This window comes from Marmota flaviventris, chromosome 6, assembly GCF_047511675.1.
Source record: "Marmota flaviventris isolate mMarFla1 chromosome 6, mMarFla1.hap1, whole genome shotgun sequence".
In the NCBI taxonomy this organism is placed as follows: Eukaryota; Metazoa; Chordata; class Mammalia; order Rodentia; family Sciuridae; genus Marmota; species Marmota flaviventris.
The window spans coordinates 19,714,302-19,738,641 of NC_092503.1; the positions used below are offsets into that span (position 1 = coordinate 19,714,302).

Here is a 24,340-nt window from a genome sequence, read left to right on the forward strand (position 1 = left end):
ACCACACTTCATTTCTCACCATAACTCTTTGGAAAGCTTGTGGATTTTTGTTTTGGGGTTGTGTGTGTGTGTGTTGTCTTAAGAGGTGGCAAATTATGTGTGAACACTTCAAGTTTCCTAGCCTCTTTCTGAGCTCATTCTGTATTCATTGCAATCTCTTGCTGAAATGCATTTGTCATCCATGTGCACCACACATCTATTTGTGTACCTGAGGTGTGTTACTGCAAATTATCCATGGTAGATGGGCAGTGAAAACAGTGCTGTCCCTTTCTTGGCTTACGTGCTTCTCAACAGATATTTCATTATAATTTTACATTTCATAACCCTGGGGTACTTAAGTGTAAGATTTGCTACAGTTTCTGTATGGCTTATTTACCACCAAAACACACATTGAGACTTTGTCCCAACGTAACAAGTATTGAGAGTGGGTCCTGTAAGAGCAATTGGAGGTCTTGCAAATCTGCCCTTGTGAAGGGATAAAAGCCTTTCTTGAGAGATTTGGTCAGTTCTCTCAAGACTAGATTATTTGTTGCAGGAATGAATTAATTCCCAAGAGAGCAGGTTCTTATTAAACAGGACTGCAACCTCTCCTCATCTCCCTCACACACATCCTTCTGAACACAATGATACAATGAAGCATGAAGTCCTCACCAGAAGTCAGGCAGATAACTAGCACAATATTCTTGGACTTTTAGATGTGAGTCAAAATAAATTTCTTTTCCTTATAAATTATCCAGCCTCATGTATTTTGTATTAGCAACAAAAATGGATTAATACGGGCAATTGGTACCAAGAAGCGGAGTGTTGCTATAATCACACATGAAAATATGGAATCAGCTTTAGAACTGTGTAATGGGCAGAGGTTGGAAGAATTTGGAAAAAAAAAAAAAAACAAGCTACAAAAAGCTTAGTATGTTGTAAAGGAAGCATTTAAGGATGATTATGGAAAGAGCTAAGAAGACAAAAAAAAAAACTAGGGGAATCATGAAACTTCTTAGAGATTGGTTATGTAGTCATGATCAGAAAACTGATACAAATACTTATAGTAAAGGCCATGTTCATGGAGTCTCAGATAGAAATGAATAAATCTTATTGGAATCTGGAATAGTGGCTATCCTTGCTATGAAGTAGAAAAAAATTGGTGTGTGTTGTGTCTGTGCTCCAGGGCTTTATGGAAGGTAGAACTTAAGCATGATAAACTAGGATTTCACACAGAAGAAATTTCTGAACAGCCAAGCACTTAGGCAGCTCTGTAATTATTTTTAATCACTTACACTAAAATAAGAGAGGAAAGAAATGATTTAAACATACAATTTATAAATAAAAGAAGAGCAGAGCACAAGGATTTGAAAAATTCACAGCTCGGCCATATAGATAAAGGGTGTGCTGGAGTGCAGCCCAGTAACAGGTTGCTAAAGAAATTAGCATGAACAGAAGGCAGCCAGGTGTTAATAGGCAAAACAATGGGGGGAAATGCTCCAAAGGCACTTTGGAGACCCTGAGGATCGCCCCTGTCTTTACAGGCCCAAAGCTGTAGGAGCACAGAATGGTGTTGGGAAACAGGCCTGGGCTACTGCTATCCAAGGTCAACTCAGCACTATGCTCCCCACACCCTAGTGCAGGACTCATCCACCTCAGATATAGCTCAAGGGGCCTCAGGTATTGCTTCACCTGCCAGTTTTGCGAATACAAGCGCGGGAGCATCCATGTGCTTTACTGAAAATGTTATAGAAATGAAGAATTCAAGTGCTGTCGAGGCATGGTGGCCTCCAACCAGTTTTCAGAGGATGTTGCAAAAACCTGGAGGCCCAGGCAAAATTCACCACAAGGGTAGAATTATTCTAGGGAATTATTTATAGGGCAACAAATGGTTTGTGGAGCCTGGGGAGCAGGACTCTCCCAGAACAGCAGCTGGTAGCATGCAGTGCCCCCCTGGAAAAACCACAGGCACTAGTCAGCAACTACAGCCCAAGAGAGCAGCCATGTGGACTGAGCCCAGCAAAGCTGTGGGGACCCGACACCTTCCCCAGTAAGTCCAGGAAAAAGCACACAGAGTAAAAGATTATTTTCCAGCTCCAAGATGTCTGACATACTGGGTTTGGTACTCACTTTGGGCTAGTTACTTCTTTCTTCTGTCCAATTTCTCCCTTTTGAAATAGGAATGACTGACTACCTATCCCTGTCCCACCAGTATATATGTTAGAAGTTGATAACTTGTTTTTTTTACTTTATAAATTATAGCTAGAAGGAATTTGCCATGAGTTTCAGGTGAGACATTTGGAATTTGGATTTTTGAGTTGACATTGGAACAAATTAAGATTTGGGGATGGAATAATGGTATTTTGTTTGTAAGGACATAAATTTTAGGGGTCCAGAAATGAAATGTTATGGTTTTAATAAATGTTATGGTTTTAATCAAATAGGGTTTGATTTGATCCTATCAAATTCATGTTGAGGCTTGGTCTCCAATGTAACAATACTGAAAGGTAGATGGGCTTGTAAGAGGTGTTTGGGATCTTGAGGGATTTGCCCTCATTAATGTCTTTCTCAAGGACTGGTTTAGTTCTCTTCAGACTGGATTAGTTCTTTTGCAAGCAGTTTGTTAAAAATAAAGTAAGTCTGGCACCCCACCTTGGTCCTTGTTCTCTTTCAGATATGTGCTCCTTCTGCACATACCCACTTCCCTTTCATCTTCTCCAACATAATATAACTATGCAGATATGGAGCAGATATGCTCTTGGACTTCAAGAACATGAGCTAAGATGAATTCCCTTTCTCTCTACATTACCCAGCCTCAGGCATTTCGTTACAGCAACACAAAATGGAACAGGACAAAGTTGTTCCTAGTTAGATTAAGATATCTTTGCCAGTATACCTAATAACAATGGTGTCTTTTTAAAATAGTCATTGAAAGTGAGTTCTTATTCAAGATTCAATTTTGTTTTAGGTCACATGTTAGAGAACACTTTTTAAAGATCATTTCAAACCCAAAGTACAATGTGTTAAAAGAACAATTGTGGAAAGAGTAAACAAAGAGAAGCTAATAAAAGTCTTATGAAGAAACCAATTTTAATAAAGTTTGAGTTCATGACATTTGGATGCTACACTCCATTTTGATTAAAAAGTGAAAAATGCAATTTATGAAAATTTCTAAACCTATTTAAGACAGTAACAGAAGAGATACTTAGTTCTTCTTCAGATAGAATAGGTAGCAAGAAATTCATCAGCTTTCACCCCCACATAGTGCATACTATTTCACATTTATCCCGTCAGCAACCCTAAGATCTAATTTGCCTTATGTGTAAAGGAGATATATATATTCCTCTGCTTTTAAAAGAAATAGTCCTCAGAAGTATAACCCCATAATGTAAGAATCAATGGAAATTGCTTTTCTCTCTTATATCAGAGGCAGAAATAAAATAAAGTTTATTACCTTTTATAATCAATGAAAATAAATCAATGCTTTGTTGGAAAATCTATCTGGTGCCTAACAGAAGCAGCACAAAATAACAAACTTTGGTATGATTGGATCCTATGATGATAAAATATGTAATATAAATATAATTTAAAAATTAAGATATGACAGAAAAATGTAAATAACCTTTTATGGGGATTTTTCAAAACTATTTAGAAGGTAAAGGAATAGGAACAGGTACAGGAATAAAGAACAGGAAAGTTGAGGGTAATTCTGGCTATGCTTCTGACTCTACAGCTTAATCACTGAGCTCTCTGCAACATTCTGTCATGCAAATGAATGACCAGAGTTACTTCATTGACACTCTACTTATACCAGTCCATTTCTTTCCCACAGGCATAGCTGGGGTCATAAAATCATCTCTCAGCAAGTCCAGTCAAGACTTGTCTTGTCCAGGACATCCAATGTATTTCAGGGAGGAGGTAGGAAATTAGTCTTGCCCTCTTCAGTCCAGATTCACTCTAAAGTACTGAGAACACACATGCACATGAGAGTGTGGGTTGCATTTTCTTCAATAGATCTACCCTCTCATTTAGCACATTGAGATTCTCCAGTACTTTGTAGTCTGGTGCTCTATTTCATCTCTGGAAACAGATTTCTTCCAGGATGAAGAGCTCACATATATGGGTTCTCACCACTATTTATTTCCCACAGGACCCTCTTTCAAGGCACTAAATTCACTTTCACTCCTATACCACCAGCCCATATTCGAATTCTTCCCTGGGTGGGTTAATGATTTTGAACAGTCCCTTGCTCAGCTTCCCCTCCACAGTGCCAATAGATGATATGTGTAATGAAACAGCAGAGAAGTTGCTCTAGAGCAAATAGTCCCAATTATGAATATATTCATGCATAGATACTTGGTATAGATACTTGGTATCCAAATGAGCCTTTCAGAATATTTATTTTTAAAATAGTCTAATAATTTTAAGTGGTAATAATTTTTAGAATTATCTTTAGAATATACAAAAAAAAGCAGCTGATCAAGGTTAATACATAGTGATAAGTTATGTTGATATGATATGAGAATGACAATTTAACCTGTGGTAATATACCCCAGAAACCTATAATCTCAGTCTCATAATAATAAAACTCTAAGACAAGCTCCAGTTGAACAACATTCTACAAGATACCAGACCACTACTCAGAACTGTTGAGATCAACAAAAACAGGGATAGTCTGGAAACTGTCACAGCCGGGAGGAGCCTAAAGACACCTGACAACTACATGTAAAGGGGTGTTATGAACAGAAAATGGACATACAGTACAAACTAAGAAAACCTGAATAAAAAGACAGAATTCTATTAGCAACAAAATATCGATTTTTTATTTGTTGATTGTAACAAATGTACCCTAATAGTGTAAGATCATAATAAGGGAAGTTGAGTGCTGGGTGTGTGAGAACCCTCTGTACTGTATTATCTTAGCAATTTTCCACAATCTATTCTAAAAACAGTGAAACTATTTTTTTTTAAAGTTTATTAAAATAATATGCAAAAAGGAACATTCCATCAGCCTATTATAAGAAATAATCTCTGAAGACCCATGAAGAGGACTATTTAGGTGAGTGTCTACCAGTCATTTTTCTTGGCTTCAACTCTGCTTTAAAATGCATTTTTCAAAGCAGGGTTAAGAAATAGCCAAGCCAACCTTGCAACAATGCATTTAATAAGAAAAGCAGTGGAAAAAATTCAGTGATGGCAGTGATGCTATGTGAACAATAATAACTAAGGAAAGAAAGGAAATTCCTGTTTGCAAAACATCACTCATAAGATATCCAGCTTAAAATAGTTGCAAATATGTCAATATCAAATATTAGTGTGATATAAACATCACGAAACTCAATGCTAAAAAATTAGAAATATTAAGCCTATGAAGACATACATACGTTGAACTACAGAGAATATAAAAAACAGCCAAACTTTTAAATACACATTTGATAGTATTCTAGAGAAAAGATAAGGCTTCTATTCTTACCCTCCCCCTGAGTTTTGTGTTAGCATCATGTATATCTAAAAAGAACATTAAAAAAAAAAGCCATGGAATTTAACTCGTGGAAACTATTTTCAGAACATATCAAGAAGAAAGAGAAAGAAGAAAAATCTAAAATTTTTAGGATTAAAATGGGACTCAGCCCATTCCATTCCTCTCTAGCCTACTGTGTGAGTTGTCAGAGAAAGTCACTCTGGGAATATGTGTCTGTTCTTGTTACTCCACTGAGTTGAGATTAGGAAATCATATATTGCAACAGCAGTCTAAAGGTCAGACATAGAGGACTCATTTACTTTGCTACTTCCTCTCCTGGTGCTCTGTTAAGAAAATAGCACAGATTTGAAGCCAAATGCTTAATACTTACAGAAGAAAAGAAAGCTCAGACTTAGTCCATGCATAATAGAAGACTAAAACTTAGAGCTAACCGGTAGTGCTTTAATAACAGGCACTGTTAGCACTTAAATTCCACTATCTTCGTTCATGTTGAAGAGCTGTAAAGTGGTAGGTGCTAACCTGATACCGCCTGGTAGAAAGGGTAAGCAACTTACTCAAGGTGTTTTAGCATTGAGAACTGGGGTTAAACTTGGATTAGAATCCCCATATTTCTGACTATTGTGGCTACTAGTTATAATTATTCTGTTAAAATAATTGTTTGATGCAATTTACTGATAATTGAGAGAAATAACCATTCAAAACTTGAATTATCTCTTCTAAGATGTTATTGAATCAATAATTACTTTGATATATAATAGATACAACTTCATTGTTGCTTTGAAAATCTGAAAAAACTATAATATTTAATTTATCTTGAAGGGAAACTTAGTCTTTTTCAAACAATTTTGAACTATTAATTCCAGTTCAAGTGAAATAAACCAAAATTTTAGAGGTCAAAATAACTTATTTCTATATCCCGGTTGTGCAGAGAATATCATGGAAAGACATTCAAATTACAGCTATGCCCTTCAGTCCTTGAATAGAGGTAAGCCTATTGATCTATCAATTCTAAAAAAGCAGTTGTAACATATTATAACTTAAGGTCAGGAAGGCAAATAAATTACCTAAATAATCTTTTCTAGTTCCTGATAGGTGGCTCTATATCTTCTGTTTGATGATTTCCAGTGAGAAAACTCTAACTGATCCACTGTAAAAATCTATTTCATTGTTCAACAGATAATTACAATTGTCATCTTTGTTGAAAATTGATTTTCTCTAAGGTATGCATTATTTAATAGTAACCATGAACTGATCATTTAGTAAATGCCAAGCATTATTTTGGGGATCTTAGCAAAGAGCTAAACAAATACTTTACCAATATTATATTTTATCATTTATCACAAAATAACTGTGAAGCAAGGTACTATATTTAATACATTTTTATCTCCCTTTACAAGTAAGGAGAGAGTGTTAGAAGTTTTCCCAAAGCCATAATGTTTTTATAAGATATAGGTTTAGATAAATCAAGTGTTAACAGTATCTTTGAGAAATGTGGCCAGTGTGTTTTAAAAATATAATGGAACCCATACCATACTATCTATAGGAAATGCCTTAGGCCCTTCTGATCTTACTAAGAGGACAAGTGTTTAATATCTTATTATTCTTTTTAAAATTTTTTTAGTTATACATGGGAACGATATCTTTATTTTAGTTATTTATTATTTCATGTGGTGCTGGGGATTGAACCCAGTGCCTCACACATGCAAGGCAAGTGCTGTACCCGCAAGCTATAATTCCAGCCCCTATCTTATTATTCTTACCATAGAAATTGTGCACAAAGACCTAAAAACTACAGTGTGTGATTTTTTAAAAAAACAGTTTTTCCAAAGAGTCAGAGAGTATTTTCTGAATTTATGAGACAGATTTTGCATTTGTATTTATTTGTATTGTATTGTATTATTTTTACTATTTACCCTTTTGGAGGAAAACCTAGAAAACTAAATTAAGTTCAAAGTAAAATATTTTCAAAGTAAAATATCAGGTTTTAATATCCTACTCCTCAAAGTCCTATGGATAGCACAGTAAATCCTACAAAGAAACATTATCATATAGGTGGATCCTTAAAAATGTAACAGATTTTGATGAAGCATTTTAAACAGATGGTTTTAGAGGAAGTAGAGGTTGTGATATTACAAATCTCAGAAAACTTGAGTGACAGTGCCAGAGGGGGTACTGCTGACTTCAATGTTGTCATTGTAAAATTTTCATTCTGATTCCTGCTTTGATCTCATTAAATAATAACTCTGAAAACAAAACAATAAAATGACTAAAAGCCAAATTCAGAAAATGTGAATTACAAATGCAAGTACTGTGGCTCTGTTCATGCTACCTTAATAAAGTCACTAACATCTTAGTGGCATCCTCAAAGGTAGTCCTTGCCCACAGGGATTCTTTCCCTTGTGCCATCCCCTCCCTTTGAGGGCTGGATCTGGTAAATTACTTTAGTGAGGAATTGGGAAAAGGAACAGGATATCATTCATAGAATTATGTTCCAGAAAGCCAATGATTTCCCCAACCTTCTCATCCAGATGTCATGTGAACTGCCCCAAAGAGGAGCCCATGTATCAAGAAACTTATAACCTTATAACCCCAGCAAACAGAAAAAAAAAAAAAAGCCTAAGATACAACAACAGCAAAGAGGGTACAAAGTGAGTGAGTTTGGAAGCAGATACTCCCCAAGTCAACCTCACATGGGAAGATCTTGGATAGACAATCTGTACTCCACAACCTGTTCTTTACAGAGTCAACCTCAGCAAACACCTTCCTCACAGAATCGCCTGGAGATACAAGTGTCAACATCCCTCATTTAATAACCTAAAGCATAATTAATGAACTCTTTGCTATCCTTTGGAAGTTATAAGCTAGGTGATTTTATAGCAACCACTGTCAATTTTTTTCCAATAGAATACAGCAACCAAAATCAATACATTAACTTTATAATTTTCAATATTATTCAACAAAAGATGCAAGCAAGCTGCTCTTCTGTATCTTTTTATTGGGACAATTTTTGTAATTCCAGCTCCATTGCACTTTTAACTAGGTTTGTAATCCCCACAGACATAGCCAACAGTGAATTTTAATAACTATTCAATGTGTTGTATTTGGCGAATAAAGGAAGGAAAAAATATCTATTTCCTTGTAGAAAAGAAAATGCTCAAATCAGAACACTTGAGGTCATGTTTCTTGATTATTGTGTAGTGTTTATAAATCCCTGAAGCTGCATCTATGTTTTGGGGAAAAAAATGCTTGTGGCAATTTCTATGCAAGGCGAAATTACTACTAGGAAAAAACTGTCAAAATTATGAAAATTGAATATTCAGCATACTTTTTTTCAATGTTCAATGTTATTTAAAAGTGTATAGAAACTGAGCTCATCTCTAAGGGATGTCAGATGAAAAGAATTTAAATTCTTCCAAATTTGTGAACATATCTGACTTTGACTAGAACTAGAACTGTTGCTCAGGGTAAGTATCTCAGGGGGTGCAAACTGGGTTTCTTTGGTATAATTGTCAACCATTTCACAGAATTTACATAAAACTCTGTAATAATCTACCAAGGAAAAGAGGTTGCTTATTTTTTCTCTTTGGAGAGGTTAAAGAGGTGATTCTTAATTATTTCACTATTCCTCAAAATTAGTTTATCCTCAGAAAGAGATGAGATGTGGTTAGGTTGCCAAGGGTCAAAGATTTTCTAGTGGAAAGAAAATTTCATGCTGAACATGAAATCCTTTTTCTGTACATTTTCACCACTGAAACCCAGCTAACCTCTTACTCCAGGGTCAGAGGAAGCAGTATTGCCTTTCTTTTTAAAATCCAGCCCTCACACATGTATTCATGATCTTGTCTCTCTCACCAATTAATCAGAGTTTCTTCACCCTTCAAAAATCCATCTCTTTCTCTCAGAAAGATATGAAATTTTATACATTAAAAAATTAAACTCAAATATCATCAAAGCAATTATAATGACAACACAAATTCTGGTGATATCACAAAATGTATTAAATTATAAACTACTAACCCATCTTCTAAGACTCAAAATTATCTCTTGTTTGCCTCATATGATTTTGAAGTTCTTAGCTCTCTACCAAGTCCCTCTCTCACCTACTGATCTCTCTAGTTTCTCTAACATCGCCACAAAGATCTTCTACACATTGCTTTTCTCAGAGTCAACTAACTACCGGCCCTCTTTTTTGCCTTCTCAAAAGAACAGCCAGCTACAGATGCCCATGCCTAATCTCTGGAACTAGTGAACACACTAAGTTACATGGCAAAGCAGAACTAAGGTGGCAGAATCAAAGCTTCCAATCAGCTAGACCTTAAAGAACTTGTTCTGGATTATCCAAGGGGGCCCACTGGAAATACTAGGGTCATTAATAGTGGTAGAAAGAATCAGAAGACAGAACTATTTTTCAAAAATAAAGATGAAATAAAGATATTCTAAAATCATCAGAGAAATATGAATCAAAACCATAAAATATTATGTCACCATTAAAATGATTATATATGTATATCATAATAAGTGTTTTTTTATTGGTTGTTCAAAACATTACAAAGCTCTTGACATATCATATTTCATACATTAGATTCAAGTTGGTTATGAACTCCCAATTTTACCCCAAATGCAGATTGCAGAATCACATCGGTTACACATCCACATTTTTACATAATGCCCTATTAGTAACTGTTGTATTCTGCTACCTTTCCTATCCTCTACTATCCCCCCTCCCTCCCCTCCCATCTTCTCTCTCTACCCCATCCACTGTAATTCATTTCTCTCCTTGTTTATTTTCCCATTCCCCTCACAACCTCTTATATGTAATTTTGTATAACAATGAGGGACTCCCTCCATTACCATGCAATTTCCCTTTTCTCTCCCTTTCCATCCCACCTCATGTATCTGTTTAATGTTAATCTTTTCTTCCTGCTCTTCCTCCCTGCTCTGTTCTTAGTTGCTCTCATTATATCAAAGAAGACATTTGGTATTTGTTTTTTAGGGATTGGCTAGCTTCACTAAGCATAATCTGCTCTAGTGCCATCCATTTCCCTGCAAATTCTATGATTTTGTCATTTTTTAGTGCTGCGTAATACTCCATGGTGTATGGATGTGGAGAAATTAAAATGGGGACCTTCATACATTGCTAGTGGGAATGTCAATGGTGTTCTCCTGCCTTTGACAACTGGAGCACTAAATAAAACACATGGACAAACATTGTTAGATATTATATAAACATCACTCTAGGACAAGGATTCCTCAAAACATTAGAAACAAAGAGCTAAACCTTATAAAAACTTGATAGCTGAATATTTCCATTTATCCCTCTTGACCTTTGACTCTTTGGCATGTGTTTTTCTTTAATATCTATTATCAAATTCAAAATACTGTTACTATTTTTGCTTACATACTTAATTATCTGTTTAAGACATCAAAAATAAAAAAAAACTTCTCTAATTACCCATATAAATCTTATTTATGTCTTCAAAGAGTACTGAAAAGAACAGGTGCATTGAAAGAAAGATCTGTGGAAAAAAACAGAAGAGTGGATCTGGGCAGCCAGCAACCTTCAACCCTCCCTCATCCCAGAAAAGAAGCAGTGAAAGAACAGTTCGCCAGAGAGATATGTGACAATATAGATACTCTAAAACTCCATACTGGAAGTTAGAGACTTAGCGGGACATGGAGTTTGGTTATCAGAGCAGAAAATAATGACACAATTCCTTGATTCTGAACCCTGCTCAGGGTGGGGTTACAGGGGAAGAGTAACAATGAGAGAAAGAAAGAGAAGACAAGTACATACGCTCACTTCCTTCACAACAGCTAGAAAGAAAAGAAGACCAAGTTCAAATGTGTCAGGAATAATCCAAGGACAGTGAAGGAGTTCAGGCAATTTCACCCAAATTATAGCCTGTAAGTTGTGCCAGGCATGGCAGCCATTTTGCAGAGTCCACAACGAACCACCCTCCCTAGAAGAAATTAAATCAACATAGCTACTGCCCACCTTCTGTCAGCAACAAATAATACCAGTGGAAATACCTCTGAAGTGGGTTCTCTCAGTAATCCCTCTAGAGAAGCTTATAGAGGGAATGTTACTAGCTGAAAGTTACTGAAACCCCCCTCCCTCTCACTATGAACAAGGGGAGTGAGGTAGAGCTGACCCAGGAGATAATTACTCTGGTGGGGGGGTGGGGGGTGCTAACTCTGGCCCAGAGATCAACACAGCCTCCATAGGAGTTCAGGCAAAGATGAGCCAACTGATACTACCCCCGTCATGGTGACAGGTAAAAACATGGTGAGCTGTAACAGCCAGGACAGAGGCTTCTGTGCCACAGACAACCTGTACCCTCAGGCCCCACAGTTGCAGGTAGCCATCAAGTCTTAGCACTACCCCCCCCAAATTCCCAGCAAATTGGAGTGGGCCAACAGACTTTCTATCTCAGTCACAGGGACTGTATCCAGATTATCCACATCAGCCAGGGAGGAGGCTTCTGCCCCAAAGACCGCCCACAGATAGCCCACAACCACAGGACCCACACTCATAGACAGTCACCAGGCTCTATGCCACTTTAAAGAAGACCCTGGGGCAGGGAGCAGATGCATAGCATCCTGAAGCTGTCAGTCCTGAGTCCTGCATCCTGTGCTATGCAGCACATAAAAACAGCCAGCAGACACAACACAGCACCCTTCAAGCATGCAGGCTCATGCCCCTGGGCTGACAAACAAGAACCACTAGTGAGAAATCCACAACAACAGGAAAATAGCTCCTATGCCCCAGAACCTCTAGGAGAATCCAAAGCTTAAGAGTGATGGGTAGCTTCAAAGGTTCTGTTTTAGTCAGGGTTTTTTTTTGCTGCTGTGATTAAACACCTGACAAGAACAGTTTTGGAGGAGGAGAAGTTTATTTAGGGGCTCATGATTTCAGAGGTCTCAATCCACAGAAGGCTGGCTCCATTCCTCAGGGCTGGAAGTGAGGCAGAACATCATGGTGGAAGACTGTGGTGGAGAGAAGTAGCTCACATGGTGATCAGCAACCAAAGAGAGACACTCTAGTCACCGATACAAAATAAATACCCCAATTACCCACCTTCTCCAGCCACACCCTATCTGCCTTCAGTTATCACTCAGTCCCTTTCAGGGGATTAATGCCCTGATTGGTTTAAGGCTCTCATAACCCAGTCATTTCACCTCTAAGCCTTGCATTGTCTCACACATGAGCTTCCGGAGGACTCCTAAAATTGAAATCATAACAGTTCCCAAATCCTGATGAATCTAAACCAGGAAGACTCAATAATAAATTTCTCCACTTTGGCATGGTTTACTGTACATAGCTCTAATGTCAACTTTGATCTCACATATATTACTCTTCATTATGAATCAATAGCTGTTCCCCTAGTATTGAATATTGTGCCCTCAACCCACTTGATTATATTTCTTCTAATGTTTTAAAGCATTAATTGGAATCATTCTCTCTTTTCCTAACTCAAATTTACACTTGTTCTTTTTTAGCCCCTCTTTTCCCTTTTGTATTACCTATTACTGCCTCATATTTCCCCAACCATATTTTCTTCTTTTTACCTTGCTTTGTGTTATTCACTTCTTTTTTCTTTTGTTTCTTCATCCAATCTTTTTTTCTCCCTTTAATATAAGAGTAATTATACTATCTTTAATAAATAATTTCTCAACCTATTCTAGAACATTACTACAATCTTACACCTGGATTAGGGTAACTGCAGAGAACATATCAACAAGTGTTTGTTTATGCTAAGGCTGATTATACAAGGCTTTGCTCTAAAATGACAGTAGTAAATAGGGTTTAGTGTCTTCCTTCACCTGGGACACTTAAAGAAACTTGCTAAATAGTCCCTTACACAAAAATAGAAGTGATAATCCTTCTAGTAGATGAGTAGACTTAACAATCAGTATGAAAAAGTAAAGACACAAGCCACCCTAAACAGCCCACAAAACTTCAGTGACTGATTCCATTGACATCACAGTTGAGGAAATGTCAGAGAAAGACTTTTGACAAAAGTTCAATGTTAAAATGCATTATTTGCTACTGCCTCAAATTTCCCCAACCATAAAATAGTTAAAAATTATGATGTTCAATGAGTTAAAAGAAGATGTAAGAAATGATTATATGGAGAAAAAGCAGGAAATAAAAGATAATTTCAATAACAAGATAGAGATTCTGAAAAGAACAAAATTAAATTCCTGGAAATAAGAGACTCGATAAATCAAATTAAAAATTCAATAGGAGGCATCACCAATAGATTAGACCACTTTGAAGACAGATTCTCAGGCCTCAAAGACAAAGCATATAACCTTGAAAATAAAGCCAACAATAAAGAAATGATGTTAAGAGACCATGGCCAGATTTCAAGAAGTCTGAGATAAATTAAGAGACCAAATCTAAGAATCATTGGTGTAGGCAAAGGAACTGAAATACAAACTAAAAGAATTCACAACCTTTTCAATAATATAGTATTAGAAATTTTTCTAAACCTTAAGAACAAGATGGAAAGCCAAATATAAAATGTGTTTAGAACCTCAAACATGCAAGATAAAAAAATCTAAGTCACATTATAATTAAAATACCTAATATACAGTATAAGGATAGAATTTTATCTAGAGCTGCAAGAAAAAAAATGACAGGTCATATTTAGAGATAAGCCAATAAGGGTTTCAACTGATCCCTTATCCCAAACCCCCAAAGCCAGAAGGGTTTGGAATAATATATGCCAAGAAAGAAAAATGGGTGACAATCACCAATACTATCCAGCAAAACTATCATTTAGAATTAAACACAAAATAAAAACTTTACATAATAAGCAGAAACTAAGGTAATTCCTAACCACTAATCGTGTACTACAAAACCTAATCAAATATTTCATGCAGAAGAAATGAAAAATAGAAATGAGAAACAGCATAGAGATGAATCTCAGTAAAAAATAGTAAAATAAAAGGAGAATAAAACCTGAATTAAGCATTAGAAATAAATCAAAATACCAGGAGATAAAAAATCATGTCTCAGTAATAATACTGGAAGTAAATGGTCTAAACTCTCCAAACAAAAGAGAGAGATTGTCAGAATAGATTTTAAAATAAATTCTAATCATATGTTCTTTACAAAAGACTCACCTTACAGGCAAATATATTCACAGAATGAAGGTGAAAGTATGGGAAAAGACATATTATGCAAATGGGGACCAAAAGCAAGAAGACAAAGTAGACTTCAATCCAGAATTAGTCACAAGAGACCAAAGGTCACTTTATATTGGTTAATGGAATGATCTATCAACAAGATATAATGATTGTAAACATTTATGCACCAAACATTGGTACACTTATGTACATAAAACATATCATTCTCAATATAAAGAATCAAATAGACCAAAATAGAATAAAACTGAGTGATTTCAACCTACCTCTCTCACCACCACATAGGTCATACAGATATAAACTAAGTAAAGTCTCTTGATAACTAAAAAATACTAGTAATCAAATGCACCTAACAGACATGTATAAAATATTTCATACATCAACATTCATCTTCTCAGAAGTACATGGAATTTCATCTAAAACAAATCATACTTAAGGGCACAAAGCAAATACCCCCCCCAAAAAAAATAGAGACAATTTCCTGTATCTTATCAAGTCATAATGGAATTAAATTAGAAATCATCAGGATTTTTAAAAAATAGAAATTTGTTTTAACATCTGGAGATTAAAAAACAAATTTTGAATGAGGAATGGAACAGAAAAGAAATTGGGGAAGAAATTAAAAGTTCTTAGAAAAAAACTGAGAATAGAATATGGCATATGGAAATCTCTGGGACAGTACAAAGGCAACTCTAAGAGGGAATTTTTTAGCACAGGATTCCTTCATTAAAAAAATAGATCTCTCACACACAACTGATGCTATACATCAAAGCCCTAGAAAAAGAACTAATTCCAAAATTAGTAGAAGACAGGAAATAATTAAGATTATAGTCAAAATTAATAAAATTGAGAATAAAAATACAAAAGAATAATGCAACAAAGAGTTGTTTCTTTCTATTTTTTTCCAGATTGTCAACTTTTACTAAAGCTTCTTCTTGTGGCAACCATACTAATTCACATGGATGCTTCAGGCCCATTATTAGTAACAGGATCATAAACACACAGGGTACTTTAAAGAATTGAGAGGCTGTTTTCCATGAATTCATCAACATGTTGGGCACCAGTGCTTACAGACGCCAGGGATCAGGACTTCCATGGACCTGGAATTACATGCAATTCTATGCTCTCTGGCTAAGGATACAGTGTTCTGTGGCAGGAACAGATATCCTGCATTAAGTGTGGTAGCTCTTAGTTTCTTAGCTTTTAGGGATAAGAGGTGGGACATCGTTCATTCCAGAAGCAGCTTGTGGATTTCAACAGACCTCTTATTTGCTTTCTTTTTTTCTGAATTTTTAAAAATTTTGATTTTTTATATATGACAACAAAATGCATTACAAATCATATTACACATATAGAGCACAATTTTTCATATCTCTAGTTGTACACAAAATAGAGTCACATCCTCCGTGTCTTCATACATGTACTTACGGTAATGATGACCATAGCACTCCACTATCTTTCCTACCCCTATGCCCCCTCCTTTACCCTCCCACACCTTTTCCCCTTTGCCCTATCTAGAGTTCATTTAATCCTGCCATCCACACCGCACCACAGCATATTATGAATTAGCATCCTTAAATCAGAGATATCATTCAGCATTTGATTTTTTGGTATTGACTAATTTCACTTAACATTATATTCTCCAGCTCCATCCATTTATCTGTAAATGCTATAATTTTATTCTCTTGATGCTCCATTGTGTATATATACCACATTTTCTTTATCCATTCATCTACTGAAGGGCATCTAAATTGGTTCCTCAGTTTAGTTATTGTGAATTGTGCTGCTATAAACATTGATGTGGCTGTGTCCCTGTAGTATGCTGTTTTTAAGTCCTTTGGGCATAGACCAAGGAGTGGGATAGCTGGGTCAAATGGTGGCTCCCTTCTCAGTTTCCAAGGATTCTCCATACTGCTTTCCATATTGGCTGCACCAATATGGAAATCTGTAGTCCCACCAGCAATGTATGCCTTTCCCCCCACATCCTCGCCAACACTTATGGTTGTTTGTATTCTTAATAGTTGCCATTCTAACTGGAGTGAGATGAAATCTTAGTTTTGATTTGCATTTCTCTAATTTCTAGAGATGTTGAACATTTTTTTTTCATATATTTGTTGACTGATTATATATATCTTCTTCTGAAAAGTGTCTGTTCAGTTCCTTGGCCCACTAATTGATCAGGTTATTTGGTTTTTTGATGTTAAGATTTTTTTAGTTCTTTATATATTCTAGAGATTAGTGCTCTATCTGACATGCATGTGGTAAGAATTTGTTCCAAGTTAGTAGGCTCTATATTCACCTCACTGATTGTTTCTTTTTCCGAGAAGCTTTTTAGTTTGAATCCATCCCATTTATTCATTCTTTTTTTAAATATTTATTTATTTTAGTTTTTGGCAGACACAACATCTTTGTTTGTATGTGGTGCTGAGGATCGAACCCGGGCGGCACGCATGCCAGGCGAGTGCGCTACCGCTTGAGCCACATCCCCAGCCCCTATTGATTCTTGATATGAATTCTTGTGCTATAGGAGTTTTATTAAGGATGTTAGGGCCTAATCTGACATGATGGAAATTTGGGCCTACTTTTTCTTCTAATAGACACAGTGTCTCTGGTTTAATTCCTAGGTCTTTGATCCACTTTGAGTTTTGTGCATAGTGTGGGGGGGTGTAAATTTCATTTTGTTGCATATGGATTTCCAATTTTGCCAGTACCATTTGTTGAAGAGGCTATCTTTTCTCCAATGTATGTTTTTGGTGCCTTTATCAAATATAACCAAAATTATGTGGGTTACTCTCTATTCTGTACTATTGGTCTACAAGTCTATTTGGTGCCAATATCATACTGTTTTTGTTACTGTTGCTCTGCAGTATAGTTTAAGGTCTGGTATAGTGATGCCACCTGCTTCATTCTTCTTGCTAAGGATTACTTTAGCTATTCTGTGTCTATTATTTTTTCCAGGTGAATTTCAATACTGCTTTTTCTATTTCTGAGGCATTTCATTGGGATTTTGATTGGAATTGCATTAAGTCTGTATAGTGTTTTTGGTAGTATGGCCATTTTGACAATATTAATTCTGCCTATCCAAGAACAAGGGAGATCTTTACATCTTCCAAAATCTTATCTAATTTATTTCATTAGAATTCTGTAGTTTTTGTTGTAGAGGTCTTTGACCTCTTTCCTTAAGTTGATTACCAAGTTTTTTACTTTTTTTTTTGATGCTATTGTAAATGGGGTAGTTTTCCTCATTTCCCTTTCAGAGGATTTGTCATTTATATACAGAAATGCCTTTGATTTATGGGTGTTGATTTTTTATCCTGCTACTTTGCTAAATTCCTTTACTAGTTCTAGAAGTTTTCTGGTGGAATTTTTGGGGTCTTCTATGTATAGAATCATATCATTGACAAATAGTACCAATTTGAGCTCTTCTTTACCTATACATATTCCTTTAATTTCTTTCATCTGTCTAATTGTTCTGGCCAGTATTTCAAGAACTATGTTAAATAAAAGTGGTGAAAGAGGGCATCCCTGTCTTGTTCCAGTTTTCAGAAGGAATGCTTTCAATTTTTCTCCATTTAGAATGATGTTGGCCTGGGGATTAGTATAGACAGCATTTATGATGTTGAGATATGTTCCTGTTATCCCTAGTTTTTCCCTAGAACATGAAGGGGTGCTGAATTCTGTGGAGTGCTTTATCTGCATCTATTGAAATGATTATAATGTTCTTATCTTTAAGTCTATTGATGTGATGAATTACATTTATTGATTTCCTTATGTTGAACCAACCTTGCAATGCTGGAATGAACCCCACTTGATTGTGCTACACTCTCTTTTTGATTTGTTTTTGTATTCAATTTGCCAGAATTTTATTGAGAATTTTTGCATGTACATTCATTAGAGATATTGGTCTGAAGTTTTCTTTTTTTGATGTATCTTTGCCTGGTTTTGGAATCAAGATGATATTGGCCTCATAGAATGAGTTTGGAAGTGCTCTCTCTTTTTCTATTTTCTGAATTAAACTGAAGAGTATTGGTGTTAGTTCTTCTTCAAAGATCTTGTACAACTAGGCTGTGTATCCATCCAGTCCTGGGTATTTCTTGGTTGGTAGGCTTCTGATGGTGTCTTCTATTTTGTCACTTGAAATTGATCTGTTTAAATTGTGTACATCATCCTGATTTAATTTGGGCAACTTATATAACTCTAGAAATTTGTCAATGTCTTCAATATTTTCTATTTTATTGAAGTACAAGTTTTCAAAATAATTTCTAATTATCTTCTGTATTTCTGTAGTGTCTGTTGTGATATTTCCTTTTCCAACACATATTTGAGTTTCCTCTCTCCTTCTCTTCATTAGCATGGGCCTGTAAATTTTATTTATTTATTTCAAAGAACCAACTTTGTATTTTCTCAATTGTTTCTTTTGTTTCAATTTCATTCATTTCAGATCTATTTTAATTATTTCCTGTCTTCTACTGCTTTTGCTGTATATGTGTTCTTTTTCTAAGGCTTTGAGATGTAATGTTAAGTCATTTATTTGTTTACTTTTTCTTCTTTTAAGGAAGAAACTTTCCTCTTAGAACTGCCTTCATAGTGTCCCAGAAATTTTGATGTTGTATCTATGTTCTTATTTACCTCTAAATTTTTTTTAATCTCCTCCTTGATGTCTTCTATAGCCCATTATTCATTCAGTATCTTATTATTTAGTCTCCAGGTGTTGGAGTAGCTTTTATTTCTTAATTTATCATTGATTTATAATATGGTTCTATTATGATCTCATAGAATGCAGGGTAGTATCTCTACTTTTTTATATTTGCTAAAAGTTTCTTTGTGACATAATATTTGGCCTATTGTAGAGAAGGATCCATGTGCTGCTGAAAAGAAAGTGTATTCTCTCATTGAAGGATGAAATATTCTATATATGTCAATTAAGTCTAAGTTATGATTGTATTATTGAGTTCTATAGTTTCTTTGTTTAGCTTTTGTTTGGAAGATGTATCTAGTGAAAGAGCTGTGTTAAAGTCACCCAAAATTATTGTGTTGTGTCTATTTGACTCTTTAACTTGAGAAGATTTTGTTTGATGAATGTAGATGCTCTCTTGTTTGGGAAATATATATTTATAATTATTAAGTCTTATTGGTGTATGGTTCCCTTGAGCATCATGTAGTGTCCTTCTTTATCCCTTTTGATTAACTTTAGCTTGAAGTCTAATTTGATATGAGGACGGAAACCCTTGCTTGCTTCCACAGTCCATGTGAGAGGTATGATTTTTCCCAACCTTTCACTTTCAATCTGTGGATGTCTTTTCTTATGAGACTAGTCATTTGAAGGCAGTATATTGTTGGGTCTTTTTTTTTTTTTATCCAATCTGCTAGTCTACGTCTTTTGATTGTGAGTTTAGGCCTTTAACATTCAGGGTTATTATTAAGACGTTATTTGTATTCCCAGCCATTTTTGTTTATTTTTGGTATTTAATTTAACTTGGTTTCTCCTCTGATTAGATTTTCCTTTAGTGTAATACCTCCCTCTGCTGATTTTCATCATTGTTTTTTTATTTCCTCTTTATGGAATATTTTGCTGAGGGTGTTCTGTAATGCAGGCTTTCTTGATGTAAATTCTTTTAACTTTTGTTTATCATTGAAGGTTTTTATTTCATCATCAATCTAAAGCTTAATTTTGCTGGATATAAGATTCTTGGTTGGCATCTATTTTCTTTCAGAGCTTGGTATATGTTGTTCCACAATCTCCTGCCTTTGAGTGTCTGGGTTGAAAAATCTGCTGAGTTACAAATTTGTCTCCCCCAAATGTGATCTGATTCCTCTCTCTTGTGGCTTTTAAGATTCTATCCTTATTCTGTATGATAGGCATTTTCATTATAATGTGCCTTGGTGTAGATCTGTTGTTATTTTGTATATTTGGTGTCCTGTTAGCCTCTTGTATTTGGTTTTCCAATTCATTCTTCATGCTTGGGAACTTTTCTGATATTATCTCATTGAAGAGATTGTGCATTCCTTTGGTTTGAAACTCTGTGCCTTCCTGTATCCCAATAACTTAGATTTGGTCTTTTGATGTTGTCCCACAATTCTTGAATGTTCTGTTCATAGTTTCTTACCACATTCACTGTATGGTCAACTTTATTTTCCAGATTGTATACTTTGTCTTCATTAGCTGATGTTCTTTCTTCCAAGTGATCTAGTCTGTTGGTTATGCTTCCTATTGAGTTTTTATTTGGTTTATTGTTTCCTTTATTTCAAGGATTTCTGACTTTTCTTTTTCAGAATCTCTATCTCTTTTTTGAAATAATCTTTTGCAACCTGTTTTTGCTCTCATATCTCCTTATTGGAGTGATCAATTTTTGCCTGTATTTGTTCATTTAAGTCATTCTTTAATTAATTATGGACCTTCTGAACTCCTTCTCTGACATTTCATCAACTTCACTGTCCATGGGTTCTGTTATTGTGTATCCTGGTTTGTTTGGGGCACTTTCTTCCCTTGTTTTTTCATGTTGTCTATGTGTCTTCCCTTTTTTGCAGTGTGGATCTGAGATATTACATTTTCTTCCCTATATTTTTGTAGTACCCATGCAGATTGTCTGTACCTCACCTTGATGTTAGGCTTCCAGACCCTGCTGGTGTCCCTCAATGTATGCTACTGCAACTAAAGGTGGTGGCAGCAATGGTTGAGGTAACTTGAGGTAATAGAGGAGGTGCTCCAAGATGGATGCAATCTCTTACAGAGATAGGGCTGAAAGGGTGGGCCTTACACTGTCTTTGGGATGCCTGCTCTGAAGTGCAGCTGTTTCTAGGCCCTGTCTCTTGTCAAAAAGGTAGGGGGTACTTCGTGGGGAAGGCTGTGGTGATGTCTGTAGTGTCCCAAAATGGAAATGGATTAGGCTTGGGCTTCCGGCGGGGGGTGAACTTGGACTTACCCTGGGCCTGGGTCCCACATATGTCAGTGTGGGTGGATCTTGGCCAGGCCTGAGCTCCTGCCACAGGAAAAGGGCTCCTGTGCTGGAGCCTGAGCTCCGGCAGGTGTCTGCAGGTGGCAGGATGGACCTGGGCCTACTGTGGGCCTGGGTCCCGCACAGATTGGTGTGGGCAGATTTGGGCTGAAGAGTTGGTTCTTTTAAAACATATACAAGGTTGTTAAATCTTTAGCCAACCTAACCAAAAAGGAGAGAAACCCCAAATCAACAAAATTAGAGATGAGAAAGGAGATGTCACCACAGACACTTCAAAACTCCAGAGAATCATTAGAAACTATTTTCAAAATTTATATACCAATAAACTAGGAAATCTAGAAGATTTGACAAATTTCTAGACACCTATGACCAATCTGAACTGAACCATGATGAAGTAGAAAACTGAAGCAGACCAATATCAAGCAACAGTTGAAGCAGCAATTAAAAGTCTTCAACAAAGAAAAGCCTAGGACCAGATGGATTATCAACTGAGTTCTACCATATATTTAAAGAAGAATCAATGCCAATTCTTCTCAAATTATTCCATGAAATTTAAAAAGAAGGAACACTGCCAAATTCATTCTATGAAGCCAGTACCACTCTGACACCAAAGCCAGACAAAGGTATATTAAGGAAAGAAAACTTCAGGCCAATATCCCTGATAAACATAGATTGAAAAATCCTTAATAAAATATTGGCAAAACATATTCAAAAACATATGAAGAAGATAGTATACCATGATTAAGTGGGTTTCATCTCAGGGATGCAAGATTAGTTCAACATATACAATTCAAGAAGTGTAATTCACAACATAAATAGAGTTGAGAATAAGGATCACTTATCATCTCAATAGATGTAGAAAAAAACATTCAACAAAATCTAACACCAAGGGGATGGGGTTGTGGCTCAGTGGTGGAGCACCCACCTATCACATGTAAGGCCCTGGATTCGATCCTCAGCACCACATAAAAATTAAAAAATAAAATAAAGGTATTATGTCCAACTGCAACTAAAAAATATTTTAAAAAATCTAGCACCCATACAAGTGAAAAATGCTGGAGAAACTAGGGATAGAAGGAACTTACCCCAACAATGTAAAGGCGATGTGTGACAAAACCAAGGCCAACATCATACTGAGTAAAGAAAATCTTGAAGTATTTCCTTCTAAAATCAAGAACAAGACAAGGATGTCAACTCTTACCCATCTTATTCAACACAGGTCTTGAAACTCTAGTTGGAGCAATCAGTCCAGAGAACAATATTAAAGAGATACAAATAGGAAAATAAGAAGGTAAAGTATATCTGTTTGCCGAAGACATGATCTCATGTTGAGAAGATCCCAAAAAACTGCAACAGATGGCTTCTAGAGCTGACCAAAAAAATTAACAAAGTATCAGGATACAGGATCAATACACATAAATCAATTGCTTTTTTATATTCCAACTATATATTTTATATTATATATATTATATATTCCAACTATATATTTCTGCTATAAAAATGAATCATGAAAATATTCCATGAGAAAAACCTCAAAAACTAAAATAAAATACTTGGAAATTAATCCAACCAAGGAGGTGAAAGACCTCTACAATGAAAACTATAGAACACTGAAGAAAGAAATTGAAGATCTTAGATGATGGAAAGACCTAACATGTTTTTGTATAAGCATAATTAATATTGTCAAAGTAGCCATCTTACCAAAAGTGTTATAGAGATTCAGTTCAATCCCCCTCAAAATACCAATGACATTCTTCCCAAAACTGGAAAAAAAATAGTCCTAAAATTAATTTGGAAGAATAAGAGACCCAGAATAGCCAAAGTAATTCTGAGCAAGAAGAGTGATGCTGAAGGCATCAAAAAACTGAGCTTCAACTTACACTACAGAGCTACAGTAACAAAAGCAGCATGGTACTGGTACCAAAATAGACATGAAGACCAATGGAATAGAAGACTGACAAGTCCACAAGAATATAGACATCTGAAACTTGACATTGATGACAAAAACATATGTTGGTAGAAAATAGCCTTCTTAACAAACGCTGCTAGAAAAACTAGATATTTATGTGTAGAAGAATAAAATTAGATACTTATCTTTTGCCCTGCTTAAAAGTCAACTTGAAGTGGATCAAAGTTCTAGGAATTAGACCAGAAATTTTGCAATTGCTAGACGAAAACATGGTGTCAGCATTCAGACATATTGGCACAAGCACCAACTTCCTTAACAAGGCTCCTAAAGCATAAGAAATAAACCCAAGAATCAATACACAGCATGAAATTAATGTTTCTGCACAGCAAAATGAATGATTAAGAATGTGAAGAAAGAGCCTACATAATGGGAGAACATCTTTACCAGCTGCTCCTCCAACAGGGAATTTACATCCAGAATATATAAAGAACACAAAAACTGAACACCAAAAAGAAGAAAACCCAATTACTAAATGGGCAAAACAACTAAACAGATATTTCTCAGAAGAAGAAATACACATTGTCCACAAATGTATGAGAAATCATCAACTTCCCTAGCAATCAGGGAAATGTAAATCAAAAGCACATTGAAATTTCATCTCAAACTACTCAGAAGGGTAATTATTAATAACACAAACATTAACAAATTCTGGCAAAGTTAATGGGGGAAAGGTGCACTCATACTTTGTTGCTGGGACTGAAAATTAGTACAACTCCAGATAGTAGTATAGAGAGTCCTCTAAAAACTAGAAAGGGAACCACTATATGACCTAGTTATCCCACTCCTCAGTATTTATCCAAA

General features: G+C 35.7%; 1 protein-coding gene and 2 long non-coding RNA genes across 5 annotated transcripts in view; 1 reads left to right on the forward strand and 2 right to left on the reverse strand.

The window, feature by feature from the left end:
• The window catches only part of Grm1 (glutamate metabotropic receptor 1), a 380,075-nt gene that overhangs the window by 230,278 nt on the left and 125,457 nt on the right, over positions 1 to 24,340 (reverse strand). The window lies entirely within an intron of this gene.
• Positions 5,880 to 24,340, forward strand: part of LOC139706185 (uncharacterized) — a 99,621-nt gene continuing 81,160 nt past the window's right edge. Inside the window, exons 1-2 of the long non-coding RNA XR_011707829.1 lie at positions 5,880 to 6,002; positions 6,390 to 6,446. This is a non-coding gene — a long non-coding RNA (uncharacterized lncRNA). The remainder of the gene's footprint in view (positions 6,003 to 6,389; positions 6,447 to 24,340) is intronic.
• Positions 12,367 to 22,817, reverse strand: LOC139706186 (uncharacterized). Its single transcript, XR_011707830.1, has 3 exons — positions 22,656 to 22,817; positions 13,031 to 13,090; positions 12,367 to 12,448 (listed from the first exon to the last, which is right to left on the reverse strand). It is a non-coding gene; the product is annotated as an uncharacterized lncRNA (long non-coding RNA).